We start from the raw sequence: 17,528 nt of genomic DNA, 5'->3' as shown, positions 1-17,528 counted from the left end.
AAAAGGGCCTTCTCTCTACCTGACAGATTTCCACTGCTATTTCTGTTTCTTCCTCCCTGCTCCTCTTTCCTTGCTGGTGTTTACTTTGGCTCTGTTTTTCTTGTGTCCCTTCAAAACCTTGTTGTCCTGGATTGGCCTTTGGGCCACAGAGGAAAAAGGAAGTGATATTGCTTCACAGTCTCTTTAAAGGTCATGCAGTCTGAACTGGACAGGAACAAATTCCAAGTCACTTTAAGCTCCTCTGATCATGGGCACATCCACACAAAGTATTCTGGAAACAGCAGACAACATTAAGGTTGCATTAAGCCCAATAAAATATACCCTGACTGTCAACATAGCTGCTTAGCCCAGGCTCAGTGCCCCATGAACCACAGACATATGGTTTCCAGGAGCTCAGGATAAACAGCGCAGTATGGAGGCATGCCCTAAGTACTAAACATGTCTGATGTCTGCAAAGGGTGTCAGGGCATCAGCACATTCAGTCGATCCAGGACAGCAGCCCCCAGTGCATCTCATCATTTCAGCTAGTGTGGAAGAGGCAACTTGTCTCCTGAGGAGCCTAGTCCTAGCTTGGTGAGCTTTTTACAAATTAGGGCTGATTTGAGCTTGTTTGCTGGCCACTGCTGATAAGATGCGGCAAGCTGTGGTCTGTGGATATGTTTTCTTGCTTCGGCTTACACCAGCACGCTGAGCCTGAAGGGATGACTGGCAAGAATAAGGTGCTTGTGGTGGAGGAGACCACCTCTAGGCAAGCATGCAACTGAGAAAAGTGTTCCTTAAGAAAACATTCAGCAGCCCACAACTCCTGGAGCAACAAACAAAGCCAGTCTGACGCCGAGGTTTGTGTACCATCTCAGTAACCAATAGCCAGTTAATGCTGGATTCTTCTCCAAGGCATTCTAGTCCTCCCACAAATCCTGTGGTTTCCACAGCACACACAAATTTGTCAAACAGAAAATAGCACTGTTTTTCTTTATGCTAATGTTTAAACATGATTTGTATTGAGCTATTGTATAAACATTGGTTAAGAACTAATTGGGTTTTTTAATGGGTTTATGTCCTGCTCACAATTGCCAGGAACTATCTGTGTGTTGAGGAGAAAAAAAGATTCCTTTAGTTTTGACACACAGCAGAGGTTTTTAAATAAAGCAGACAACTGAAACAATCACAAGATCTCCAATATTTCAAGGTGATTTTCTGTGTAAGAAGGGCCTGCTGGCTGTCTCAGTAGTGCCCAATAATCTCAAAGAAACCCCAGAGGCAGTAAGTTCCACCAGCAGGAGTAATTTCAGCAGCACACTGCGATAAAACAGTGTTGCAGAAGCTGAAGGGCAACACAAACAGGTACCAAGCCCACAGAGGAATCCCAAACTGCAGAAGCAACCCTTCCAGCTTGTGGAAACAGCCCAAATGTCCCCATGACACCTCCTGTTTCTGTGTTGCTGTTGTGCTCTCAAGGCAAGGTTGCTCCATCGGGGCTTTCCCACACCACATCAATAGCCAGCTGCAGGTTTGGACAATGGGAGCAATTTAAAGCTGCACAAATTGAAGAAGCCAAAAGCTTCTCTGGCATAAAGTCAAAGTCTGATGAGCTGTATTTAACAGCCTTAGAATCCAGGGGGGTAATTAATAAGTAATTTAATAATGAAAAGGAAAAAGAAGGAAGGGCAGAAGGAAAGATTCTGCAAACAAGCATAACTCTCTGGAGTTCACTGAGCCCTGGAAAGGTTTCCTAATATGACAGCGAGGGCAATAGAATACAGTCAGGCATTGTCAGACAAACAGTTGTCAGGCATTCTGGTATTTGAATCATACTGCTGCTTGATGGGCGTAGCATTAAATTCCTTTTTTTCAGGTGCAAACTCTATTTTAACCCTTTGCCCAGGAAAGTCATAACTCCTTTCAATTCAAAATGCAATTAAACCAGAAAGTGCAAAAGTGTCTAGGCATATACTTTTATGGTTTAAAAAAACATAAAAGTTCATCTACTAAGGGATTAATTACAAGGAATCTGGTTGTTGATTAGCATCTTGTGTAGTAAGATCAAAACCAACAATTCTGGTCTCTGGTTATCTAGAAAATAATAAGAGTTAAATCTGCATTCATGGAACAGTAAAGTCAGAATTTTTAAGCACAATTGCTGCTCTGTTGTAGACCTGGACTTACGCTTGAACACAACCCCAAATCAGCAGATTTTCAGACTGACATCTACAATTACACAAAAAATTTTATTATGGAAACTGAGACAGGCTGAATTTAACTCTTTGCACAGTACTAAATAAGAAGGGATGGAATTAGGGGTTTTTTGGAGGGAGGGTTAGGGTTAGGGTTAGGGTTAGGGTTAGGGTTAGGGTTAGGAAGGAAGGAAGGAAGGAAGGAAGGAAGGAAGGAAGGAAGGAAGGAAATTACAAGATAACCACCTCCCCAGTTCTGTTCTGTTTGCTCCTCACTCCTTTGGGAGATGTCAGACTCCGCAGCAGTCCTTGTCCTCAGTTTGCAGAGTTATTAAACATAGCATGAAGTCTATGTTTAATACTCAAAGTAATTGTGGAAGAAATAGGTTGGACTGAGCTCTGGCTAACCACACAAGCACTCCACAGATGCACTTTCTCACATACCATGTGCTAAAACACTCCCTAGGTAAAGGCGGCAGAGCGGGGGCACTGTGCCTTACAAGCAGCCTTAGGCTGAAGGCAGACAGCTTGCAACCACAGAAATAGCTCAGGTAGCCAGTAAATCAATATTTGTGTGTTATTGTTCTCACATACATCCCATTTGCTGATCCAACACTTGTTCCCGCAGAAACAGGATCAGAGCGGCCACCAGCAGCCAGCAGGCAACCAGAGCCAGCTCCCCCTGGAGCCAGCCACAGGTGTGCTGCCTCCAACCAGCAGGCAAAGATCTATGACTTCTTTTAATTAAGGAATAATCCCTTTACATTACAAAAGGACTTGTAGAAGGGGGCATGGCTTCCTCCAGCATTTCTCCTCCTCAGCAAAATATCACAGCTCGCTCTCTCCAGCACACAGCAGCTGCTTTGCGTGACTCCTTGTCCTGTTTCTGAGCAAACCAGACCAAGAGACACCATCTTCCTATGTGACTGGCAAAGAGGTTCCCTTCTCTTACTGTACAAGGAAATGGAAACTAAGAGGAAACCAAGGATGGTTTCTGATAGTGTGCATTCAGTCATACTCTACAGCTCAGTCTAGCAGAAGCAGTCGTCATGCTGGGACAGCAGCAACTCAGCAGCTGTGAGGACGTCAGAGATGGGCTGTACCCAAAGGTCCTGAGAGAAGAGGTTGCTGTTCTAATGGTCTGCTCTCTCTTGTCTTGCAAAAACCATAGAGACCAGCAGATGTATCCCACACCTGGAGCAAGGCAAGCGTTGCACCCACCTCCAGAAAAAGCCTAAGGACAATATAGTGAGTTGGAAAAGAGTGGGGATAAGGGGTGGCTGGCCTGCCTTGACCAAAGGAGTACCGCTTTCAATCATACAAGTAGCCCCACCAGTCCCCCATTGTAGTCTTGCATAAGGGGAAGTTATGGATGCTATTATATTACAAAAAAAAAAAAAATAGGGAAACATGTAATTCCCCTCTACATTCCCAACTATATATTTGTAACTTTTGTACAAAATAAAAAATCTTCATGTACTTAAAATCTGCACAAGGTAAAACAAACAGTCACCCCAAGTAATCCATCTGAAATCCAGCCCATTACAAAAGCTCATGTCAGGATTGTAACACTAGCTCTGACAGAAAAATCTTCAATAAAATATATGCATGGATGACCAACTTCTAGAAGCCTTTGTCAGCTTTACAGAAAACTCCTACGATAGGCCCAACACACCAGCCTTCTTTTTTTTCCCCCTTATCTCAGCCAGCAAATTAATGTTATTAAATATACAATCTTTCTTCAGTGAGGCACACAAACAAAATACACACAGATAATTAATACTGCAGTCATTTCTTTGATCTTCCAATGAAAACAAAATTTAAAAGTCATACTATTTCAGCCTAGAAGCTTAGAGTTAAAAAGCTTAGGAACTCATCCGGGACTTTGAATCCAAGAATCATTGGGCTGATGTCATTAAAAGAGCTGAATTAGACTTGTAATTATTCCCTCATGAGTTCTGCTGTCTATCTGAGAAAGAAGGGTATTCACTTCTGTCCTCCAAATTGATTTATTTTAGTGAAAAAAACAGAAGGGTTGGGGAGAGCAAGAACTTGGTTTTACTGTGCATCTGATAGAATACAAGAAAATGAGTGTCAATAGTGAAGAAGATCCCTGCCAGTCAATAGGAGCCATACCTTCTGTTTACATGGCATGTGGTTTCCCTGAGATCCTCAGCATAAATCCTATCTCCACAGTTCCAGCTGGTTGTCCACTGCTTAGTGCAGTAGCACTTCATTAACATGCAAATGCTTGACAGTTATTTGGCTTAAGTACATCTGCATATTTATAAACAACCATTCCAAACCACATCCCCATTTAAGGAAACTGCTTAATGGCACTGAACCTAAAGTCTCTCTCATATCCATTAAACAATAAGCTGCAGCCAGTACCATATTTGTATGGTACTTTTTAAAATACTTCTCACATAGCTAGGTCAAAAAAATATGTCTGTTGGTTTGTTCTTTTATGGCAATCAAACTTTTCTCTTTATTAAACCCCATTTTTCTATTGAAAAGGCAAAAATAACTAAAAAAATAAGTTATGCTTTAGAAATCAATATAAGGTAATTTTATGGCAATAAAACGTAAACATCCAGTAAAACATATTTAATGTTTTATCCATACTCTGTAACATATTCAATCAAAATATACAATCTCTGTATTTTCAAAGCAAAGGTTTAAGAAGCATCAGACAACCAATGCACAGAATTGAAAGTTACCCCGAAAATCTATAGACTTAATTTCTTTGTTCACAAAATAATTCTTCACATCTAGGGGTGACTTCCATGTGTCCTCCAATGTCATATCATTGAAGATACATATAAAACTCAACATAGACACTCCTAGCAGCACATTGTATCCAAAGCATCTGGAATTTTAATGTGAAGTCCCATAAATTTGGCCATGAGCTCAGATTTCTCAAAAATTTTCATGAAATTTACTTTTTGTGATAAATAAATATATATATAAAACAAACAAAAACAAAACAAAGAAAACAAAAAAAATAAAAAAAAAAAAAAAAACCACAACAAAAAAAACCAACCAGAATTTATTTTTAAGTGGACAAAAACTTGCCAGAATGTCACAAACGAGCCATGAAGTATGTATCAGAGACACCTACATGGACATTTTATGCACATGAACTGTAAAACTTGAGTATTTCAAAAAAAAAAAAAAAAAAAAACAACCAGAATTTATTTTTAACTGGACAAAAACTTGCCAGAATGTCACAAATGAGCCATGAAGTATGTATCAGAGACACCTACATGGACATTTTATGCACATGAACTGTAAAACTTGAGTATTTCATTACAGACAAGAGGTGAGCATGACCTATACTTACATGTGTAAATAAAGTACAGGTCTGAAAGCCAAATGCCCTCTCTGTAGAGACCTAATCTGGACAATCCCTGCTATAGGGATTACATAAAAAAGCTCTAATGCATCTCTTGCTTCTGGCCCAATATTTACAGAGCCAATTTTAAGGACAATGGTGATGAGGAGAAACTGAAGCATCTGAAATGCTAGCACAATAATCTGAAGAGTTACATAAATGCCAGAGTAAAATACAGAATCATAAGCATTGCAAGCTTCATTTTGCTCATATTTAGATGTATCTGTATCACTGCATCAGAGTCAAGTATGTCCTCAGCTCTCTTTGGAGTTCTCTAGGAAACATCCAACAACTAAGAAGTGAAGTCCTGGAACAGAGAAGATATGTCATAATAACTACCATTGCACAAAAAATTAACTTACTAGGACAAAAATACAAAAAATCTGTGAAACTGAACCTAAGAATTCATGGTGGGTTTCTGAAGGCTGCATTTTTTGGGAGTCTTTTTTAGGTTAAGAAAATGTGCAATAAATGCAGATATGCCCAAATTAATAAAATATGAAAAAAAATTCTAGACAGCACTCATTAAAAAGTATGTATTTTTCATATACAGGAGCTAAATTTGCCTGCATATTTCCCATTCTATGTATAGGAGATGCTGGAGATCAAGAGAAACTACTACAGAAACACAGATGCACATATTTTCAATTAAACATAGGATGTTGACATCCAATTACAGGATCGTTCCATACACAATTCACATTATATACTATGATCATTCTCAAAATAAAAGACATTTTCATGAGAAGATAAACATTTTCATGAGAAGATACTTGTATTGGTTTTGTGTATTTAACACAAAATTTGTGTTTTCTCCACACTTTATTTTTCATAGCTTACAATTAAGAATAGGAATGCACCCAACTAGGAGACTTCCTTTGTTCCTATTGCCTGAAATCTGGCCCCATTACAGCACATAAAGATTGAAGGTTGCATTTTAAAAACTCCCAATGTATTTTAGCTGTTAATTCTCTTCTTCAGAGCCATGCTCAGAAACATTGTCTCACTGGAAGTCAGTGAAACAGCCTTCAACGTCCAAACTTTTAATCAAAATATTTGCCTTAGAAGCCTTCAATCCATTTGTAATTTCTGAAAGTTTTACCACCAGCCTAGAACTTTTCCTTCTGGTATACCTTCCTATAAAGACTTTCAAAAGGGCAGGGTTTTTATTGAACAAATACTTGACAATGAAACTACTAGAATACATGGTGGGGTGGTTTGTTTTATGAACAACTGGTTTGGGGTTTTTCTGAAGATAAAAAGTTGAATTTTGTGGTTTGAGCTGGCCTATGTACCACTTGGGCATTCATTTTCGTTCTTATACCAGTGTTGACACAGCTGATGAAATAAAGACCTTATTGGAGGTAATCTACTAATGGCATCTCATCATGAGGACAATTTAATTTTTTGGCAGCTTACTGCTAAGACAGAGAGCTGGTTCTTGCACAGCCCTTTGATGATGCTTACTTACCTTTTTACCTCAACCTCCAAATACGAGAAATGCTACCTACATTACATTTAATATCAATGTGATAAACATGGTATACCAGAATAATATCAGCAAAATGGTATGGGAGATGCAACATCACATCACTGAGATCCTCACTGAGTTCCTTCTCCTATACCTCAGTGTGTGCTTACAACTTAGCTCTCTTTGGTAAAGTAAAAGAAAATAATGGATCAAAGAGACTGCAAAAAGACATCAGTGTCTTGCACTTGGGACATACCACGACCTCCGAGTCATGTAATATGTGCCCAGTGTGGGGCGAAAAATAAAGGCACTGAGTAGACTTTTTGGAGTACACTATAGTTAAAACAACTTTTATCAGGAGTGCCAGGTTTGGGAGCAGTCCCTTCTAACTGAGGCTGAGGTATATCTGCTCTTTTCAAGCTTCATCACTTTGCTTAAGATCAATACCAAGGATTTGGAAGATAGATAAAGTCCAAGAAAGCAAATCTGCTCTAAAGAAATACTCATTAATTTCTTTCTTTGATATCAAGTGTTAACCAGAGTTTAGGATCTTTGAAAAGACCCTGAAAAATCATGTTGCCCTTTTAGACAAAGCCAGCTTTGAAGAACACTGAGTAAACAATCTCATTTTAAAAATGAACATTCACACCGCCTTGGATTAAGTTCTAGTTTATTTCTATTATGGAACATCAGAGAAAAAAAAAAAAAAAAAAAAGCGGTATATGTAAGGCACAGACAGGAATCTGAAATACAGAAATCAGAAATCAGGTCAGACCCACGGCATATCTGACCAGCATACTCTTACCAGCATAGCACAGCTGATTATTGCCCACTATATGCAGGATACTTTGAATATGCTAACAACAGAGTAATTTGAAGAAAATCAAAGTTTAGTACTCTTAGCCTTCTACAAAACTAAAACATTTAGCTAAACAGCACCCTCAGTTACCAAGTGGGTCAGATATTTTTACTTTCAAAGACCTATTTTCCAGCAAATTAAATTGTTTGGCTTGAGATTTTGCTTTTCTATAAATATAAACTTAGTTTTCACAAACAAATGAATTGAAGAATACACACTGTAAAATCCTGGAGGCCTTTACTTTGGGAAGCCTTAGAAGACACTTGCTTTGGATCAGGAACTGGCAACATGCCTGTCAGTTAAGGACATGCCTGTTTTTCTCTTACTATTTTTTTTAACTCAGAATCTTTTCAGATCTCTCTACCTGGTAGAAAATTTAAATCTATGCACAGACACTTCGAAAAATAACTTAAATTTCAATACATAAATTCTCTAAGTTTGTCCTGGAAGGACTTTCCTTGCAATTGCACCTAAAAAGCTGGTGTTAGGCTGCAGAGGATCACTCTGCTACTCAGTTGGTGAAGTACCACAGAGAATTGCAGGAAAGAATTAATTATTTTGCCCTCATATCAGGGCTGGAACAGCATACAGTTAGTGCAATTTGCTTTTATACTGCATAAAGGGAAAACAAAACATCAAATAGCTTGTCAGTTTAAAGAGTGTTTTCCCTTTGAGGGGAGGGAGAGGTGAGAAGGGATATATATGTAAATGAGGTAGAGAAACTACAGAAGAAAAAGATGCAAGCAAATAATTAAAATCTGTATCATAATGCCTACACACAACATACCCACTGAGATTACAGGACCAATATTGATTCTAGCATCAAACTTTTCAATGTTACATTTTACAACTTAATAACTTTCTTTTAAAATATGTGCTTTATGTGTAATCTCTATTATAGTGCAATGGGCCCAAGATGATTTTTCGAACAAAGATAGACTTTTATCAAACAGAAAGTGAAAACTTCTTTTAAACTCTGATCCCAGTTCTTTGATGTGATCCAAGTAGTTGAATGTCTGAGGCCACACAGTTCCACTTCAGTGTGCACAAAACCAGAAGTTCTTCTGCATGTTATGGTGCACACCTACCTAAGGAGTGATTGTAAGAGCTGCATGGCCAGATGTTAAAGACAGATTCACATTCAGGTTTGACCTGAGTAAATTTTGCAGTTTTAAGGTGACACTCCTGAAAGTATTTACTTCTGTCTTCAAAGGCAGTATTAAAAAAGGGAAATGGTCCTCTGATGTGGGGAAGGTATTTATTGCCCAAGCATTTTTACCTGGTTTTTTTTTTCCAATAAAATTGGAACTTTTGACTTGGTAAGAAAGAGGTTTCTTCAAAAAAAGGAAAAGCTGCATCTTTATTAAATCAAAACAGATTTGGACACTTGTCATTCTCCAAAACGCAGATGATTATGAGGACTAAGACAAGAAGCATAAGCTAAGCAGTGTTATTTTTTCTCTTAAGGCTCTGGCTGTCTCATATGTCAGACAGGCATGTGTATTATGCACATCCAGCAGGGGACAAAGATCAGAAATTTAAAGAAGCTGTTTGTGATTTTGGATGGGATGTGGCACACAGATGAAAGAGCAAACATTTTTCCCCTTAGTTTAATGCTAGCACTAGATTCCTAAATTAAGCCCAGCAGGAAATAAACATCCACCACAGATTTCAAAAGATATCTCACATCTTTGTATTAAAACGTGTTATTTTAAGAGTCCCAAATGTTGCATGTCTGATTTTTATTAAGTCCAGAGCCAACATAGGAAGTGTTATTTGACTTTAGTTTAAAAGCAAGCAGAAAATATCAGTGGACAATGGGATGTAAATTGCAGGAAGCCAAAACAAAATTGAAGAGTATGAGATAATGGGCCTGATGCTATTATCTGTAGGAATACTAAGGCCACAGGTTTCAAAAAATTGCTTTGATGACCTTGAGAGCTCACTCAGTCTACAGAATATCAAGTTAGCAGAATTTCCAGGGGGAGTGGAGGGACAACAGTCTCAAATTTTTGTCTTCCAAACAAACTGGTGACATGCTTCTGATATGCATTTCTGATTTCCTTCTATGCTAAATACCTACAATGTTATACTCCAAAGGAGAACAAAATTAAACATCACTCCACATGTTTCTCACACATTTCATGTATGTAGTTCTTGGTGAAAGAATAATTCTATGGCCATATACCAATGCAGTTAAAAGTTCCAATTCCGAAAATTCCTTATACAAAGTCTAAAACTACCAGGATAGGATTTTGCCCAGCTTAATCACAATACACTAAACTTTTATCTTGGAGTTTGCAGATACAATTTTTTTCTTTTCTTTCCTGCTGACTTTGATGATGTTTTGGGATTAAAACAAGGAGAAGACAGTTCCCATGAGATGAAAGACATAACTGCAAAAAAAACCACTTACTTAGAAGATTTTAAAAAAATTTAAAAAAAGAAACAATCTCTAGGAGTTTGTTATGTATTTATTTAAAGAAACATTCCCTTGAAGGGGCTTAGAGTTCAATATTTTAAATAAGTTTCTGCTTTGGAAATAAAATGGTTTTTTTAATTGCCAAGCTGATCAAAATTATAACAGGACATTCTGAAGGTAGACTAAATGTATTTTTACAGGCAGAAAGAATAGCTCCATGTTCTTCTGCACACAGTGCCAGTAATAAAACCTATGCTTCTCTCATTTATGGCCAATTACAACTCCCAGCAATCCTTACTCCAGTGACACCATTTCAACGAGGTTCCACACATCCCTCCTCTATCAGCTAACTCCCAGCTGGGCACAGAGGCAAATCCTGAGCTACAGTCCAAGAGGTTCAGCCAACCTCTCAGGCCAGATGGAGCACAGAACTTGTAGGCTCAGATATCTCTCAGAAAGGAGTAATTTATCTTCCTCTTCTAGCCAGTCCCATATTTCATAACATGTTTATTGCTTTCCCCTTCCAACTCTGCCCAAACCTCCTAAGGCCAAGGTCTTAACAAACTCCAAAAGTTATCGGGTGAAGGGATGAGGCAAAAGAGGTGCGGGGGGGGGGGGGGGGGAAGAGAAATGAAAAAAGTCTTGTTTTCTTTGGCAAGTAGGCTCAAGACTTTGACAGAAGGCAGAATTGTGTGCACATGAATGAGCTTTCTCACACTTCTGAGTCAGCTGACCCACAGGAAAAAGAAGACCTTTGGTTTCTGCTCCTGACACCACTTCTGCATGCAGTGTAAGCCAAGCTGATTTATGTTTCTATTTGTGCAGGCTTAGAATAAGCCCATACTAACTTACATACATCTTCCACATTGTGGACAAGAGTAATTTATTAGGGATAACAGGCTTTGAGATCCCTGGGTAAAAAATGCAAAGAACTACCTCAGTAGTTTCTAACTCAGGGCCTGATTGGCATCAGCAGATTCACAGACTACTTCAGGTACCTACATTCACCAGCTTGTGTCTCCAAGTTGCAGGTCTCATTTTAAGCTTCCAATACCTGCAGACTTGAGAAATCCAGCTATGTGAGGTTTTGGCTGTGAGGCTAATGAGGTATTGGATTTACTATGAACTAATGTTGAAAATTATGCAGGACCTTAAGAAATGCTGACAAAACCAGAAGCAAATACCAGTTAACATCCAGAATTCATCTCTCACAAAAGGCCAGTGAAACTACACTTAGAGCTCCCTGAGTGTTTCAACCTACAGGTGTAATAATTTGGCCCATATTTGCAAAAGATGAGTTCATCCTTTGCAAGTTTTCTGATAATATATACTGTAGTAAAAATCAAAAAATTTGTTTGCTGTTCTTTGCCAACTTCAGAATCTAGGAAAGAATGTTTCTTCCTTTCATTACATTTCTTATCTTGTTAATCTGCTTAAAGTTCATATTTCTCTACAATCCTAAAATGCAGATTTATCCTTTTATATTTGATCCTGTGTTTCATTCCAATCACTAAGCTATTATGCAGGCTTTGCCCTCAAAATTTGCCCAAATATTATGAAGCAGTAGCACCATGTTAAATTGTTCCAGAAATGTGAAATACAGAATTGTTTTTAAACATGATTTGCTTTTGTTTTCAAAAGCGGGTGTGACATAACTGCTATTTATCACACTGAGTGATGTCATTGTATTTACATGGGCTGTGGCTGTCTCTTAGACATGTGTGTGTTCAGTGATCTTGCATTTAAAACATAAAAAATACAGTTAAAATACTTTTAAAATTACAAATGTGAATTCAGTTCTCATGGAAATTCTGGTTTATTTTTAATGCTGCCCTGCCAATAGATTTGTCACTGGAAGCAATGAAATGCTAGATGTTTGGTATCATTACCCCAGCATATTCAGGAATTTAAACTGATCAAATTATGGAATTGATTTTTAAAGCTTCAGCTTAGGGAAGAAGGGAGGAGATGCCTGGGAAAAAAACATCAATTCCATCTGCAGAGTGGAATTGATTATATATTCTGGATGGCTTATGCTCTAGGACTATAAAAAATTGCAGGTGACTTTGGTTACTAGAGGAGCTATTAGTCAGGCTGAATTATTGTCTTATTTTTGTGTTGTGTAGCTGCAAATACCTCCCTCAGTTTTCTTTTTCACTCTCAGAATGTAAACATTCAGAGCTATCATGGAAAGGAAGGTCAAAAGGTTCAACACAGGAACAAGCTATTCCAGAACATAAGATTCCATCAAAACTAAACTTTTATTTTGCAGCTAGTACACAGGAGAAAGTTTACATCTCCTCTTCTATTAGCTGCTCTTAAGATAATTTCATATAAAGATATATAGATACATCAAAATTTAAAAAATATATCCAAAGACTGTACCACAGTGTCCAGAGAAGGTCTTACACCCTTCATTTGATGCTTACACACCAAAGACCAAAAGGATTCACGGGGCAGCAGGAAACTATGAAAACAGAATTTAAGAAGATATTAGAATTCTCTAATACTATCATATCTATGTAATGGGAGATACACAGACTTAAAATCAGGCCATTTAGGAAGTCTAACAGTCTTCATCTTTGTCCAAAACACACATCATAACTAATACTAAAGTTCACTGAAAGAACAAAATAAAAGAAAAAATATAAACTATTTTTCTTTTTTTATTTTTCCCATCATATACTGACATCCAGCCCCTTAGGACTTGACTACAGTCTTTCCACAAGATGCCATTTCCTTTCAATACTCTGAATCAACCATGATAGTTGAACAAGTGATCATTAATTATTTGGCCTTACTCTTACTATTCAGTGTGAAGTCCCATGTCTTGTTTACCGTGTACTGTTCAAAGCCTGATTTGAACAATGAATTATTCATTTGCTTGTGGGTTTTCCTACAGTGCTCATCACAACATCTGAATGCATTACAAACATTAAGTGACTCATTTTCACATCATCTTTGTGTGATGATATGAATGATATCATTGTATGCACATTACAGAAGCAGGGGCAAGACACAGGGATTGTAAGGCATCTGTTAATTCCAAGTGCACAAATGGAGGCTTGCAGGGTAAGTTTCTTCAAAATACTTACATTTGTCACACTATTCTAGCCAGCTTCAGTAGCACATGTGGATCATAACCAGAGGTGGTCTCAGAACAGGACTCTAGAAAATGAGGAGGACAATCAGAATTCCCTTATCACATGAAAACATTTTGGTTTTAAACTACTCTGTACATTTACATAAACTCCTCAAAAATGGAGACAGTGGAGGGAAAGAAATTCTTAGAAGAAGCTGTTATACTGCAGAGGTATAAAAGAAGATAAACACAAAAATCTCAGATACAACAGTTGCACCAATGCACAATAGGAATTTTCACTGTGCTGCTTTTTCAGAGACATATTTCAGAGGATATCTCTTTTTTATTAGACATAGGGGAAATGGGGTGATGAAGGATGAAGAAAAGACTGAGGTGCTTAATGCCTTCTTTTCCCGTCTTTTACAGTCAGACCAGTTGATCTCAGGCTGCCCAGCCCCCGAGCCTGAAGACAGGGAGCAGAACAAAGCCCCCATTTCCCCAAGGGGAAATGTTCAGTGATCTGCTAGGCCATTTTGACATGTGAGTTCATGGAGCCAGATGGAATCCACCCAAGGGTACTGAAGGAGTTGATGGGGGTGCTCACTGATTCACTTTCCATCATTTACCAGCAGTCCTTGTTAACTGGGACATTCTCATTGACTGGATGTTAGCAAATGGGATGCCCATCTACAAGAAGGACCAGAGGATCTGGAGAATACAGGTCTGTCAGCCTAACTTTGAGGCTGGGGGAGGTCATGGAAGACCAGCTTGAGTGCCATTATGCAACATTTACAGGATATCCAAGGGATCAGGCTTAGCCAGCATGGGTTTATGAGAGGCAGGTTCCCCTTGGCCAAACTTATCTCCTTCTGTGACCTGGTGATGAGCTTGCTGGAAGAGGGAAGGTGTGTGGATGTTGTCTACCTGGATGATAGTAATGCCTTTGCCACTGTTTCCCACAGCACCCTTTTGGAGAAACTGGATGCTAATGGATTGGATGGGTGCACTGTTCACTGAGTAAAACACTGGCTGGATAGCCAGGCCCAGAGAGCGGTGGTGACAGGCCAGTCCTGTTTAGCATCTTTGTTGAGGACCTGGACAAGAGCCCTGAGAGCACCCTCAGTCAGTTTGCAAGCAACACCAAATCGATGGGGTGGGAGTCTCAATCTGGGGGAGGTAGGAAGTCTCTACAGAAGGATCTGGACAGGCTGGATTGATCAGCTCAGGCCAGTCGTATGAGGTTCAAAAAGGCAAAGCTCTGAGTCCTGTACTTGGGTCACAACAAGCCCAGGCAGTGCTACAGGCTGGAGCAGTGGCCAAAAAGTTGCCCAGTAGAAAAGAACATGGACATTCTTGTTGACAGCAGCTGAACATGAGGCAGGGGGTGTCCAGGTGGCCAAGAAGAGCACTGGCATGCAGGCCTGTATCAGCAATAGTGTGGCCAGCAGGAGCAGGGAAGGGATGGTCCCCCTGTACTTGGCACCAGTGAGGCCACTCCTCGAGTTCTGTGTTCAGTTCTGGGCTCCTCACCACAAGACATTGATGGGCTGGAGCACATTCAGAGAAGGGCAATGGAGTTTGGAAGGGTCTGGAGCACAAGTCTGTTGAGAAGCAGCTGAGGGAGCTGGGAGTGTTTAGCCTGGAGAAAAGGAGGCTCAGGGAGTCCTCCATTGCTCACTACAACTGCCTGAAAGGAGGGTTTAGGTAGGTGGAGTTGGTCCACTGCACAGCCAGGAGCAGACTGCCATCAGAAATTTAAAAAGGCTTGGGACTGTGTGTTTAAACAATAGGGACCATCTTTAATCTTTCCCTGTTGGATGTAATTCACTCAAACACATCTGACCTCATTTAAATATAATTAAAAGTCTCTACATAGTAGTTGTAGGTATAGTTTCTATTATGACAACTTCTTCCACAGTTTGATCCTTTTCCCAGTGTCTAACCCTGACAAAATCATACATCCAGACCATCTGCCATTTTACTCAGCATTCCAATAAATGGCTGTCCTTACACAGGGTTTACCTTTCTACAAGTGAAAACAGTTCCAAATGGTGTTAAAATTTCCTAAGTGGCAGACATAAAGACAAAGCTGCTGTAGTGGAAAAAATCTTTTCACAATTACTGTACTACAAAAATAAAGGGGTTTCTGCTTCAATTCTAATAGCCATGGTGTTTCCATGAGAAATACAGCTGGATATGCAGGGCAGCACCTGTTTTGTGTTCAGCAGCTGTAACACAGCCCAACAGGCTATTAGTTATAGACCAACACCGATTTTTCAGAAGTGACCCAGAGCCTGTTCTCAGTTCTGCAAAAGGTCTCTTACAGACTGTGAACAAGTTATTGGAAGATATTTTCTTTCTTGCCTTCAAAAATCTCATTTAATTACTGTAATCCAATTCAAATTATAGAAGAAGGGCAAGCGGATTTGTCCTACACACACTTGCAGCATCTTTCATTCTTTGATGCTAGTTTTTTTATGGTTTCCCAGATAGCCTGGGAAAACTCCTGAATTCAGTAATCCAAATGAATTAGCTACAAACCCAAATGGCTCCTCTAGTCTTTGGAGAAGTCCCCATTCATCCTTCAGGAAAACAGGGTTCAGCACTAAAAGTAGCGGTGCTACCACAGCAGAAACAGGCAGTTCTGGGCTTGTGGCTCTCTGTGAAAGACTTGTGAAATCACCTGGGATGCCTGTCATACAGCTGGCAGTATCACTGACACACACCAGACATCACTGCCAGATGCACAAGTTAAGTCTGAATTAAAGTCTAGTGTGAGGGTTTTTTCCCCCTGTGAGAAGGCAGAATGTCTAGGAGAAAAGGTTGTAAGGAATTCAGCAGGGAGGCACATAAGACAGTCTCCCAGCGTTTATGTATTATCATTTTGTTGACTCCAATGCTTCCATTTCTGTCAGTCACTGGTTTTAAAGAGGCTGAGTTTAAAATGCTAACCACTGCTGAATTCACAGGCCAGCCATCAGACTACACTGACACTAAACCTGCTGGAGAGGAGACAGCATGACACCATGGAAGAACTATGTCCCCATGGCCATTTCTGCTCAGGACTCGAGGTAATGCCCAACTCTTACTAATTCATGTCACTCATGGTCACTGTGTCTTCTATAAAATTTTCTGCCCTTTTTTTTTTTGTCTCATTACATATTACACTAAACTAGAAGACACTTTGGCTGAAGTAGATCAAAAAAGTAAAATTTGTTTTGGGAAATAAACTTACATCAAAAATTCAGTTCATCCCAATTTTAATATAATATACACTCCTAACCCCACTACAAGCTTTAGGCTTGTTAGGAGACTGTGGGGATTTTCCATTTTTTATTTTCTTCTTATATCTGACTGTTTCAGAAGCAAAGTTGACATGAGTTACCAGTGAACAAGCCCAGGAAGAAATCAGATCTGAGTACTTCCTGAGTACTCCAGAAGAATAGAGAAGCTAAAGCAATAAACATGAATTGAGGGCTTTATGAGGTCCCAAAGACTATAGGCTGTGCTTAAGCCTGAAAGAGAAGAGAAAGGTAAAGTAGTTCATGACTCAAGAGTGTAAGCTGGTTTACACAAGAGTCACCAGTAAGTAGTTTTAACTGGAACAAACAAGGCAAATACAGTTCCACTGTAGCTGTCTATGAAACACCAATTAGTTTAGTACATTGAGATAAAAAATCAGCAGCACAGGCATTTGACAGTTACAAATCATGTAAAAATTGTATTTGTGCTGAAATCTGAATTTTCTGTTACTTTATGTTCAACACAACATTTGTAAACAAAAGAATTTCTTAAAGGAATTCAAATACCTGCTAATTCATAATTGTGTAAATAGTTTCACTATGCACTGGTATTCAGTAATAAAAAAATCATTTTCTAATGCAGTCCTACTCTGACAATAGCATTTATCTCATTTAAATATTCTATATTGCACATATATTTTTTCCCTTCAATACATAGTTTAGGTTATGGTTTATGTCACACCATCATATAACATAAATCACCTTCTGCTTAGGGAGATAACCAGAGGATGCAGGAATAAAAAAGGACCATTTCTTTCTATCTACTTAATTAAAAAATTTGTATTTGAAATAATCCAACAACATTATTAGAAAGAAATTTATAT

At 38.9% G+C, this 17,528-nt stretch overlaps 1 long non-coding RNA gene across 3 annotated transcripts in view; it reads right to left on the bottom strand.

Moving 5' to 3' along the window:
* LOC120503574 overlaps positions 1-17,528 on the bottom strand; it is a 192,276-nt gene that overhangs the window by 20,878 nt on the left and 153,870 nt on the right. For 2 of the 3 annotated variants that reach the window (XR_005627787.1, XR_005627785.1), the window contains exon 5: positions 13,416-13,488. This is a non-coding gene — a long non-coding RNA (uncharacterized LOC120503574). Of the gene's footprint in view, positions 1-12,705; positions 12,788-13,415; positions 13,489-17,528 lie in introns of all 3 variants that reach the window. The other variant, XR_005627786.1, reaches the window with a different exon arrangement.

The sequence above is a fragment of the Passer montanus genome, unplaced genomic scaffold, assembly GCF_014805655.1.
Source record: "Passer montanus isolate IOZ18808 unplaced genomic scaffold, ASM1480565v1 scaffold26, whole genome shotgun sequence".
In the NCBI taxonomy this organism is placed as follows: domain Eukaryota; kingdom Metazoa; phylum Chordata; class Aves; order Passeriformes; family Passeridae; genus Passer; species Passer montanus.
Note: the sequence above shows the minus strand (reverse complement) of the source record. Positions and strands in the feature narration are given on the sequence as shown.